At 38.9% G+C, this 12119-nt stretch overlaps 2 protein-coding genes across 5 annotated transcripts in view; both read left to right on the top strand.

Moving 5' to 3' along the window:
* The window catches only part of EFEMP1 (EGF-like fibulin extracellular matrix protein 1), a 94271-nt gene that overhangs the window by 6134 nt on the left and 76018 nt on the right, over positions 1–12119 (top strand). The window lies entirely within an intron of this gene.
* The window catches only part of LOC140908219 (uncharacterized), a 60620-nt gene that overhangs the window by 8998 nt on the left and 39503 nt on the right, over positions 1–12119 (top strand). The gene's annotated exons all lie outside the window — the stretch shown is intronic.

Raw genomic sequence — 12119 nt, 5'->3', positions numbered from 1 at the left:
TAGTACACATATATAAATGACAAATTTTAAAGAACATCCTAAGGAAATATATTTCACTGTCATAGCTCAAGGTAACAATATTTGTGATTTTCTGCAGCTTTACCAACTCTGGTCCTGCTTCTGCTCCCACTGATGTGAATGAGCAGAATCAGTCCTACTGTTTATACATCTTCATGTAAAACTTAGATAAGCAAATTCAGTTGTATTAAGCATTTGGGGTTACATTAAATGTGTCTGAGATACACTGCATTGAAGAAGGTAGGAAACATAGTACCTGAAAAAGTAAGGGGTATTCCAGTTTCAGAGATAACCTTAAACTATATATTTTCTCTAATTAAAATTTGAATGCATGAAAGATTAATTGCACTATGAACTTTACCTTAGACTCAAACTATAATATAGAATGTTTAGATCACATATATTTAGATCACATTTGCATACAGTCTCTATCTGAAAGACTAGGAAACAAACAGCTGAACAACTTGTGCTCTTCCGATTTTAGAGGAGTAGATCAGCTGAGAGTCTGCTAGCTTACTTCCAATATGAAGGTTATCTAGCCTGTGAAACTATGGCAATGAACAAAATCCATATGAGTGCACATACACCATGCACAGTGCCGCAATTCTCAGAGTATTAGCAATGTTAATGTTAATTCAAGAGTCAGACTTGCAACACTATTCTAAACTGAGATGGCTTCTCATTTGTTATTTGTTTAAATAGTTTACTTGAACATCTGTTATTTTTAGAAAGTATACGTTTATGAAAGAAAAGATGTTGGGCTAAATTCTGCCCTTGATTCATAAGCATGGTTTTCAAGCAAGTCAATAGGAAACTTGTGGAGAATTCAAATTGCCCACTGAAACTTGGCCTGTTCATTTTTTCCATCCTCTGGCTTCAAAATCAATGTAATCTTATAAAATAGTAGTAAAGTGGCTATAATCAGGGCAAGCTGTGTTACACAGCTGTAGTTCCTTTCTTCTTAGTATTCATTTATACAGTACCAACATCATTTACTTACTAATAAGCAGAAGCGTAATTATTGTAATGGAAACTGTTTTTAGTTAGTACCATAAATCAGTATTTCAACAATGATGCTTCATCTGCCTGACCAGTGTATTTTATGTCTTTAATTTCAGAATTATGGTACATGGCACTGAACTTAATGTGACATTTGTTAACATTCATTTTGTTGAATTTCAATAAGTTATTTCAATTTAATGGATTATTTAATATATTTTATATATTATAGTGTTCATAAGTAACTCTAAAATGTTTTAAATAGAAGTGTGTTTCCTGCTACATTCTTTTTAGGTTTACAATTATTTAAGGTGCCAGTAGGGAAGTGCTTAATTTTATGTAGTATTAATGCCTTACTGTGTTCTGAGTATTTTGAATTTTGAACTGAATTTATAAAATTCATGGTATAATGAAGGATTAATTTCCTAGGGTTGAACAAAACATTCTAATTTCTTATACCAGCATTTTTTGAGAGGAAGGGTGCTTGTGGTATTAAAGCTTCTTTGGCTTCCAGAAAGCTTTTCAATTAAAGATAAAATCAGTTTTGTAAAGGCTTTGGTTAACTATAACAATAATTAACTAACAGTGGCTAAAATCTTAACTTTGGCTGATCATGTTGGAGAAGCAGAATGTATGAACCAAGGATGAAATCTTAGCTCCTTTAAAGTCAGTGGATGAATGAATGAATGAATGAATGAATGAACGAATGAATGAATCCCAGTTGCAAAATGGTTAATAGTCACTATGTTTGAAAGAAAGGTTAAGAGGTTTTGGAGGATTTAAAGTACACACACAACTTGGATACTTTCATGCATTGCAATGCTGAAAAGATCTTATAAATGATATTGTTGATCACCAGTGGCCGCACTGAAGATTTACTTGTTGTTAAAAGTTCTTATTTCATATGACAATCGCAGGAAGGGGAATCTGACTTCTGTACATACAGGGCTTGTCTACATGGCATAGAAAAGTGCTCTACGGGGCAGGACATTAACTTGAATGCAGTACCTTTTAGATCACACCAGCAGAGTCTACATGGGGAAGTTAGAGAACAACCCATTAGAGCTTTCTACAAAAAGGACCCTTGTAGCGTGCTTTGCCACACGGTGTAGATAAGCCCACAGTCACACTTAAGGATGTTTTATTGTTTAATTAATAAAAAAAATAGTCCAACTCCTTCTAATTGTTTGCAGATGTATGACATTTTCCTTCCAGTCCAACAACACTAAATAATATTTTACAACCAATGTGAAAGTTTGGGGACCTCTGTTTAAAACAATAGCATGCTCTGAGGAGCTGTATTACTGACATCATGTTGGAGTAAGAAGGGCCTTCTGTTTTAATACAAATATCCACTCCCTTTTCAAACATTCCATAGCTATGGTATGATCATCCAAATAACTTCACTTTGGTCTATAATTTTGGAATAAATGAGTATCTAAAGATTAATCACATTTGCATTCAATTTACTTCAATTTTCAACAAATCTTAGTCAACGGATAAAGTTTAAAGATACACAGTGGGCCCAGATTCTGTTTCTACTGACATGAAAGGCAAAAGTTTCATTGACTTCAAGCTCTTCCTACAATAATGCTGCGACTAATGTGACTTGCAAAAAAGAGAAATTTAGCTATTCATCTGTAATATTTCAGTCATTTTTGTTATTTAAAAGAAAAGACATGAAAATTATTAAGATATTTCACTTTGATTAGTATCTACTGTCCATATATGGTATAGTAAGTACTTCTCAGGTGGTTTTTGCAACATACAATCTACCATATTTATCCAAAAACCAAATCTCTATTCATAATGCATCCTACATCAGATACATAATACAAAATTGAAAAATAGTGTGATATGAAAGATTATATACTTATATGATAGGAAAGATTAGTCTTTTGCCTTAAGTCATATATTGCAAAGCAAAGATCTTTATATAAAATGCTTACAGTAAAATTAGGTGTCTGATTTAAATTCAAAAACTCAGAAAATTCAGTTTAAAAATAATCAGTTAGGTTTAAAATATGCCCTTAATTTGCTCCATTTTGTCTGATTCATACAGACAACTTCCACTGACAAAACTGAGTTCACATTACTTCTAAAACAGCTCTCCGTGTTGCATTCAAATTGTTACTGAATTCCTGAGCTAAGTAGACAAACCTTTATTTAGCATGCTGACTGGTTTCTAAACTGCTCAGCTCTTCTAACACTGGTAAATGTGAGGGTTAGTGGGAGAACATCACCCAAAGAGGGAAGAAGCAGCAAGATTACTGAACAGAAATAGCAGAGGAAATAAATTTTTAAATAAACTTTGAGTTAACTAACGGCCACCGACATTTATTTATGATATGGGGGGAGAAACACATTAAAGTTTTCCCATTGATGTCAATGGGAGTTTTGCCATTAACTTTAGTGAGGCCAGGATTTCACCTCTACTGTATACAAGGAGTATACATATTTTACTTTTACTATATTGTTCAGATCACTGAGGACCTGATCTCATTGAATTCAATGGCAAAACTCCCAATGACTTTGATGGTGCAGGATCTGGCCTATACATAACTACTAGCTTTGGCTGGAATGGCGCGATGATCAAAATGTACCTTAACGCACAAATACACTGCTATGTTTGAGAAGGAAAAAATACATTTTGTACCATCCTATCATGAAAGCTCCACAAGCAGCTCAGTAAACAAACTATTATTTTGCTCTCCAACCTGCCTGTAACCTTTGGTATTATGTACAAAATGTGTTTTTGTAGTAGTGTGGAACAAGCCCCGATTATATGAAAGAGTACCGTGTGTGTCCGAAATACTTATATTTCATCACTAAAAGTATCCTCTATAGCATGCAAGTATTTTATGTGTTCCGTCATTATTTGCAGCCTAGTATACAATTGGTCTTGTAAAAGGTGCATTTGAGTTTGTGCATTTTGATTTTTTCTAAAATGATACAGTTAGCTTCTATTTTCTGTATAGCCTCTTTTTGTGTTTTTTCTGGTAACAGCCTACATAATTATCTACCACATTCAATCCAGGATTTTACCTAGAGAAGTAGAATTAGTGCTAATTAATGTCACAATCCCTGGGCCAATTTGTTTGTTGTTTTTTTCCACACAGATATTAGTTTACATTATGGACATTAATTACACATTATGGTCTTGACTCAGCAAAGCACTTAACCAGTTGCTTAGCTTTGGCTTCAGTGGAACTTAAGCATGTGTTTACTGAATTAGGGTCTATGTTAAGACACCTTTGTGATGCTTTGGTGTTCAAGCCAGACCAGTAAGGGGTTGTGTCACTGCCTGTGCTACTGTGGCTTACAACCCTAACACCAACAGCCAGCATATAAACATGCAGGTCACACCCTGGCTTCCACCGCCCAGTTACTCTTTGCAGGGTGACCCCAACGCCCACATAGTCCCAATTTTCCCCATACCGTCTGCCCTGTAGTGTCCAGCCCTCTTGCTGAACACTTATGGATGTTATTAGGTTCGCTGCTTCTTTAAAGAGACAGTGCCCAGCAGCTTATTTCCTTAACTGGAGTTAACAAACACTCCATTTTAATCAAAGTATTGGATTGTTTTCTAGTAAAAGTAAAACAAGTTTATTAAACAAAAAGTCATTGGTTTAAGTGATACCAAGTATAAGGAATAAAGGTAGAAAGGGTTACAAGCAAACAAAAATAAAAATATGCTTCTAAGTCTCTAAAACCTAATTTGACAAACTAGAGTCTCTTTTTTCAAAGTGTTTCTCACCAAGTGTCTTCTCCAGAATCTCTGGCCAGGACCCTTCCCAGAGCTCAAAGTGGTCAGTCTCTTGTCTTCTCAGGTGAAGGGGTTCTGTCCCCCTCTCTCTATAGTAGTAAATCTTCAAAATGTATTCTTCTGAAGGGTATCCCCAGATAAAGTTCTGTTTCCCTCCTGATTGTAGACACCATGTTGTCTGGTGTAGACTCTATGCTGGTTCCTCCCCTTCTGGTGCTTTTTCCAATGCAAATGATTTCTTCCTGCAACCTTCAATACAAATGAGTATCATATAGACTTTGGTCATACCTGGTTTGAGGTGTTGGCCTCTTTCTTCTGTCTGGGGAAAAACAGTTTATCAACGTCCCTGACACTCCTGGTTTAAACACACACATTTTAGTCACATGTTTCCAACACCACTATAAAGTTCTTTGTGGGTTTGCCATACATACGTGACACAAGAATATTAATGATCAATGAGTTACTAGTTTTCTAATGGTATATTACATGCCACTTTTGAGGTAAATATCATGACAACAGTGTGCCAGCTGGCAATGCGGTGGATCTAGGAGTCATAAACTTCTTGTTCCCCTTAGCCCATCCTCTGGGGTCGGGTCATCCTGCAAGCATCTTGCCATCTTTGTCCGTCCAAGACAGCCCTAAGGTCCATCCATTGCTTCCTAGGCTTTCTTCAGGGTCTCTTTCCTGCCAACATCTCCTTCCATGCTGTCTTCACCAGGCCCTCTTTATTCATCCTCAGTATGTGTCTGAACCAGCGAAATCACACTTCCTGGATTTTGTCAGTCACGGAATGACTTTGACTATCCTAATGCTTTCATTTCAAAATCTGTCTTTGTGTAACTTGCATTGTGTGAAGATATCTTGAACACCTGTAGGCCATCTCTCTACCAGCCATGCTTTTACACCATACAGCATGGTGGGGTGCACCATAGTATTATACGGTTGGGCTTTCAGTCGCAGTGTCATACACAACACCTGAGGTGTTATTCAGCACTATTCCAGCACTCCCCAGTCTGGACTGTCTCACATTCAAGCTCACTATCTTCCATAAACCAGCCACCAGAGTACTTGAACAGATCAGTTTGGTGTAGACATGCTCCATTAATCTCTACATCCAGTTTCCCTGCAGCACTTCTGCTGACCCACATTACCTCACTCTTAGTCTTGTTCATCCCATGCCTGTTTAGCTGGCCATACCACTGGTATAATTTTTCCTATATTAAGAAGCCATTTATGAAATATTTTATTATTTATTAAAGGGGCACTATCAAGCAGTTAACATTTGACCATTGTTACATGAATAAAGCATTCATACTGACCTCTTAATTGGAAAAGTTGACAACCTTAACTGTAATGCTGTTGTTGTTCTAGTAAGAGTTATTACACTTTTCTGCTGACATCAGAAAAAGACTATACTTGCTCACTTACATGGTGAAAAGGTAATAAAAATTGTTGTAATACCCTTTTATTGACATCAGTGAACAGGAATGGCCTTTTAATGACAGTAGTGATCTAGCATTTCTAAAGCATGTTCAAAGCATCTTTGGAGAATCCTCCTCTCTTTGCTGTGAAATTAATATACCATCATGGTATAATCTTCTATGCTCCAGCAAGGAACTACAATAACTTCTTCATAGAGCCAAAACAAATATTTTTATTTGGTTAACTTCAAATGGTTCCTTTTTGCCGCCATTTCTATAAAAGCTCTACATGAGGAACTCCCAATTGACTAAAGTGAGTTACAGCTGAAGGAGGGCTTGCAGATTTAGACCACTGATTATTTTGAAATACTAAACAAATCATACTTTTTCATATTTATAGATACAGGGTAACATTTTCAAAAGTGCTTAAGATACTTAAGATACTAAATCCCATTTTCAGAAGTGACTTGAATGCATGGAAGCCTAAGTCTCACTGGAAGCCAAAATCATGTCAGTATGGGCCAATCTTCCAGCTGTAATTGGCCTGTCACAACAGCCTCTTGTAAGGATTACTTCTGCTAAGGGCAGGAATAATCTTGCAAGAAATGAGGTAACTTGAGAAATGGGGCCAAGAGGCCCATATTTTAAAAAGAACTGACTATGGTCAAGCTCAGTTCTAAAGTCCTTCCAACCAACAAAGACCTTTTTTGGTAAAGAAAAAAACTTTTTAGAAAAAAGGCCTGGTTATTGATTTTAGAGACACAGTACAAAGTAAAGTCCCTTCATAAGTGCCTTCAGTTCCTCAAACTGCTTATTCAGTCAAATTCATGATTAAAAATAAGCAAAACAAAAGTACAAGAATTCGTAGCAATCCATTAGGGAGAGGAAAAGTAGTTTTCCCCTAGCAGCAGATTTCCTAAGAGGCTGTGTGCCTTCATTATATGTGACAGTGGAAAATCAGATGTATGGAAAACCTGCAAATCAGGAACTGTGCAGACCTGAGAGAATCCACAGAAGGGTGCAACATTTTTGCCCCACTTGGACAAATCTTCCCCCTTCCCACCAAGTACACATACATGACATAGGTGGCCTGAATTTGGGGCAGCAATATACAGCCCACACATAGGATGAATAGTCATGAAGTTATTGTTGTCAAGAAGAGCTTAAGTGGCTGTCGTATAGTCACTCTGAGATCATCTATTATATATTTTCTTTCCCTATTAACCAGAAAATCATTGCTTTGGAAAGAAAACAAAGAAAAATATTTGCCATAATTTGTTAATAAATGTCAACCTGAGCAAACACCTTACATGCTTAAGAGTCATGCTGTACCTTTTAGTTTATATTTTAACCTAACTAAAAATACGGTAGGGATTTTCAAATTACGGAGTTAAAAAATAATTAAGTATACCTGTATAAATAGCTTTTATACTCATTCACAGTTTTGTGTTTTGTTGCCATGTTGTTGATCTCAACTCATGTTAAAGGTGGTTCTGTTGTAAGTATAGTGGGGAAGTGTTTAATTTTTGTTATGTATGATTATATGGTAAAATGTGTACATTTGAAGCTGAAAAAAGATACTAAAAAAATTGTGTTACAGATTTATTTTGTAAAGTTATAGTGCCAACAAAAGAAAAGATTCTTGAGACATACAAGAGAATTGGGCCTTCCCTGGCATAATGCATTCCAAGGAGCTTTTAATTAAGCATTTTTTAGTACTAAAAGTTCACTAGAGCTGTTTTTATCGCTGTTTTGAATAAGTAACCTTACCCCATAGGAAATGTCATCATATTCAGCAAGCTACCAGTACTTGGAAATATGGTCTGATAACTAAGTTTTGTGGCTGGAAATTAGCTGTTTGGCATTCTCTTCTTTTACATTTATTTTTCCTCATTTTCAAATCTCTATAGGGTTTTTGGAAGGGACATCCTGTACTTGTTTGCCCAAGTATGACAGTGTGGCCATAGACTGCCCTCAGTATACACCGAAAATTCTCATTAATAATGGGAATTAAATGTGGGAGTAAGAAAAGTATGTACCCCTTAGACAAGAAATGTTAAAACAGTTGCTTTGCATTTCAGGGCTTCCCAAAGTTATCTGTATTACAGCAGAAGGCTCCCTGAATGAGTGAAACTCATCCTGTACAGTAAAAAGAAAAGGAGTACTTGTGGCACCTTAGAGACTAACCAATTTATTTGAGCATGAGCTTTTGTGAGCTACGGCTCACTTCATCGGATGCATCGGATGCATCTGTAGCTCACAAAAGCTCATGCTCAAATAAATTGGTTAGTCTCTAAGGTGCCACAAGTCCTCCTTTTCTTTTTGCAAATACAGACTAACACGGCTGTTACTCTGAAACCAGCCTGTACAGTGATACCATCTGAGCCTTTTGCATTACTTAAGACACATATAATGCAGGTCTCAAGTGCAAAGGACCTTGCAGAGGCCTTCTTTAGTAGGTGAATTTCATGTTTAATTCATGACGTGGTAATATATGATTTTAGCATGTCTGACACTACACTTGATGCTGTTATCCAGTGACTGAACAGATGCTGTTTGCAGTATCCTGAATACAGAGTGAGCTTATTCAAGGTTTTTTGTGTGGGTGATGTGCATGCCTGGGTCAGAGGAGAATTCCTGTTAAAACTAGTTAACTGTTAATGTGTTCAGTCAAGTTTCAATGGATAGTAGCAGCAGTGAGGAGTATGTTGAAGTGAAAGTTGTAAGCTTGGATGATCTCAGGAATGTGCACTGTAGTCTGTAACCAAAGTCTTTAATCTGCGTTTTCAAAAGTAGTCAACAAGTGACCACCCATACATTTATTGAAGGCCACCTCCTCAAAAACAGGAACTGAACTGTCTGTTTATTATATTTGAATAAACAAATTAGTCCTTCATACACAGTGATACAATTCATTTTTTAAATTAATTAACATATTTCTTTTGCCTATCAGCAGCTATAAATCAGATTCATACAAAAAAGCTCAATAAGATTGATGGAAACACTATTGCAGAACAACTGGTGTTAATATAAAGAGCATTTTAGCCCCATTTGCAGGTTCCAGTCCAATAGTTCAAAACTAGAAGACTTACAGAAGTCTAAAAAAATTGGAGGGGAGAAATGGAAGGCACAATGCCAAAAATCCAAGCGGCAGAATGAATAGCTAATTGCTGCAGATTCCATACCTCTAAACAATTAACATGCAGTAGAGTCATTAGTGAGTCAATCTCATATTGGTCTATACTGACAGCATTAGCATAACCTTAGAATGGAAAAGTTGATAGTCTTTTTTAAACTAACCTTTTTTTTTTTAGATGTTCTCAAATAAGCCAAATATTTAATGAAGGACACATGGAGGGAAAAGAAGACAGGAGTGAGTGGACGCTGTTAAGTGGGGTTTTCAATTGAGATAAAATAGCTCAAGCAAGCTAACTTGACGGGAAAAGGCACCTTTTCCCTAGTCTAAACAAGTCTTTGTGGGCAATTTGAACCTCTGGATGCTAAGAAGAAGCAATCAGAATGGAATATATTGATAGAAAGTAAATTATAGTTCATACACTAGATTTTTTTCTGCAACTCCTTTGATATGGTATCTTCCTGTGTTTAACTGCCTGAAAACAGTAAATAGGATGATAAAGCTGCCATATCTTGGCACATTTTATCCACCACATTTTTAAAAAATTGATAAGCATTTATTTTCACCAAGTGTCTTAAAATACAGTGTGGCAAATTGCCAGCACACTATAATGGGTCTCACGCTTTCTCTTCTTCTGGGGGGGGGGTTCAGGGCACCATTTCTTGCCCCTGAACTGGAGTATTAACTGCCCCACTAGTGTCCTGGAGGAGGGGAGAGGAGAGGGAGGGACCCAGGCCCGCCCTGTACTCTGGGTCCCAGACCAGAGGCCCTAGGGATAGCAGTAAACCGCTTGAACTAGCGGTTCCTTCCCCTGGACTACTTCCCTCTCCTGCCCTTCAGCTTGCGGGGCTTCCTGCCCTCCCTCTGTACAAACCAGGTGTCCCTTTACCTAGGGTCTTGGTCTTCTTAGCCCATCACAGCACTTATCCAAACTCTCTTCTGCTTCCCTCCAAACTGCTCTCTGCTCCAACACCAAACCACTCTGCTTCAACTCCTCCTCTTATCTGATTGAAGCAGGGGGGTTTTATCAGGTGACTGGCTTCAGGTGCTCTAATTGGCTTCAGGTGCTTTAATTAATCTATAGCAAACTTTCTTCCCTCTCCCTTCTGACACTCTCCTGTTGCCCTCTGGCCATGCTGTATCACATATCTTCCCCCCGTCCCCCCACCCCCGCTCAACACCATGGGGTTGGGCTACTTGGGATGAGAGGCAGTGCTGTCGTGATAGGTCATCAGCATTGCCATGTTGGCTTCCGGACTGTACCCAAAAATGGAAGGGCTGCAGGGATAGGAACCACCTAGTCACGCTTGTGTTCTTCTCCTTGTTTCTGTGCATCCACTGGAGAGGGGCATGGTCTGTCACGAGGGTAAACCACCTCCCCAGTAGGTAGTAGCAGAGAGTCTCCATAGCCCATTTTACTGCCAGACATTCCTTTTCAACAACGGCATACTTTTGTTCCCTGGGGAGGAGTTTCAGGCTGAGGTACAAGATTGGGTGTTCCTCCTCCCCAAACATCTGTGAAAGGATGGCTCCTAGCCCTACCTCCAAGGCATCTGTTTGTCGGACAAATTCCTTCTCGAAGTCTGGGGCTATGAGTACTGGATGGCAGCAAAGGGCTGTCCTTAAATCTGCAAATGCTTCTTCTGCCGCATCAGTCCACTTTATTATCTCGGGGCCCCGAGCCTTTATCAAATCCATCAATGGCCCTGCTCTTGTGGCCAAATGAGGGATGAATCTCTGATAGTATCCTGTTATCACTTGACATGCTCTGACCTGCTTTTTGCGGACTGGTCGAGGCCAACCTTGTATTGCCTCCACTTTGTTCCATTGGGGTTTCACCAAACCCCTCCCAACTACATACCTGAGGTATCTGGCCTCAGCTAGTCCTATCACGCACTTGAGAGGGTTGGCAGTGAGGATGGCCTTCTGCAGGGCATCTAGCACCGCTTCTACTTTTCCTATGTGCATTTCCCAGTCAGGGCTATGGATGACTGTCATCTAGATAGGCGGCAGCTTACTTGGCATGGGGTGCAATTTGTCCATAAGTCACTGGAATATTGCAGGGGCCCCATGAAGTCCAAAAGGGAGGACAATGTATTGGAACAAGCCATCGGATGTAGAGAAGGCAGTCTTTTCCTTGGCATTCTCGGCCAGGGGAATTTGCCAATATCCTTTGGTCAGGTCCAGAGTGGTTAGATATCGGGCCTTGCCTAACTGATCAACTAGCTCGTCAATGCGTGGTATCAGATAGGCATCGAACTGGGATACTTCATTCAACTTCCGGAAGTCATTGCACAACCTCAGAGTGCCGTCAGGCTTGGGGACTCGGATGATAGGCCTGGACCACTGGCTGTGGGATTCTTCAATAACCCCAAGTTCCAGCATCTTCTTCACTTCTGTCCTAATTTCTTCCCTTTTAGCTTCCAGTATTCGGTATGGTCTTATCATCACCCTTACTCCGGGACTGGTGACAATATGATGTTGGATCAGTGTTGTACAGCCCAGCTGTGTACAGAACACGTCCTGGTTCCATTGGATCACATCAATGACTTCTGTTCATTGTTCTGGAGTTAACTCAGGAGATATCTTCACCTGCCCCTGTGGGTCGTCTGTCTGGGGTGGAGCTCTCCGAATGACCAGGCACGTCTCTCGGTCACACCAGGGCTTCAGTAGGTTGATATGGTAGATTTGCTCCGGCCTTCGGTGGTCTGGTTTTCTGACCTTATAGTCCACCTCCCCAATAGCTTCAACTATCTCATATGTTCCATGCCAGCTGGTT

Source organism: Lepidochelys kempii, chromosome 3 (assembly GCF_965140285.1).
Source record: "Lepidochelys kempii isolate rLepKem1 chromosome 3, rLepKem1.hap1, whole genome shotgun sequence".
Taxonomy (NCBI): Eukaryota; Metazoa; Chordata; order Testudines; family Cheloniidae; genus Lepidochelys; species Lepidochelys kempii.
The sequence above is the reverse complement of the archived record's forward strand: the minus strand, read 5'-3'. Positions and strand labels throughout refer to the sequence as shown.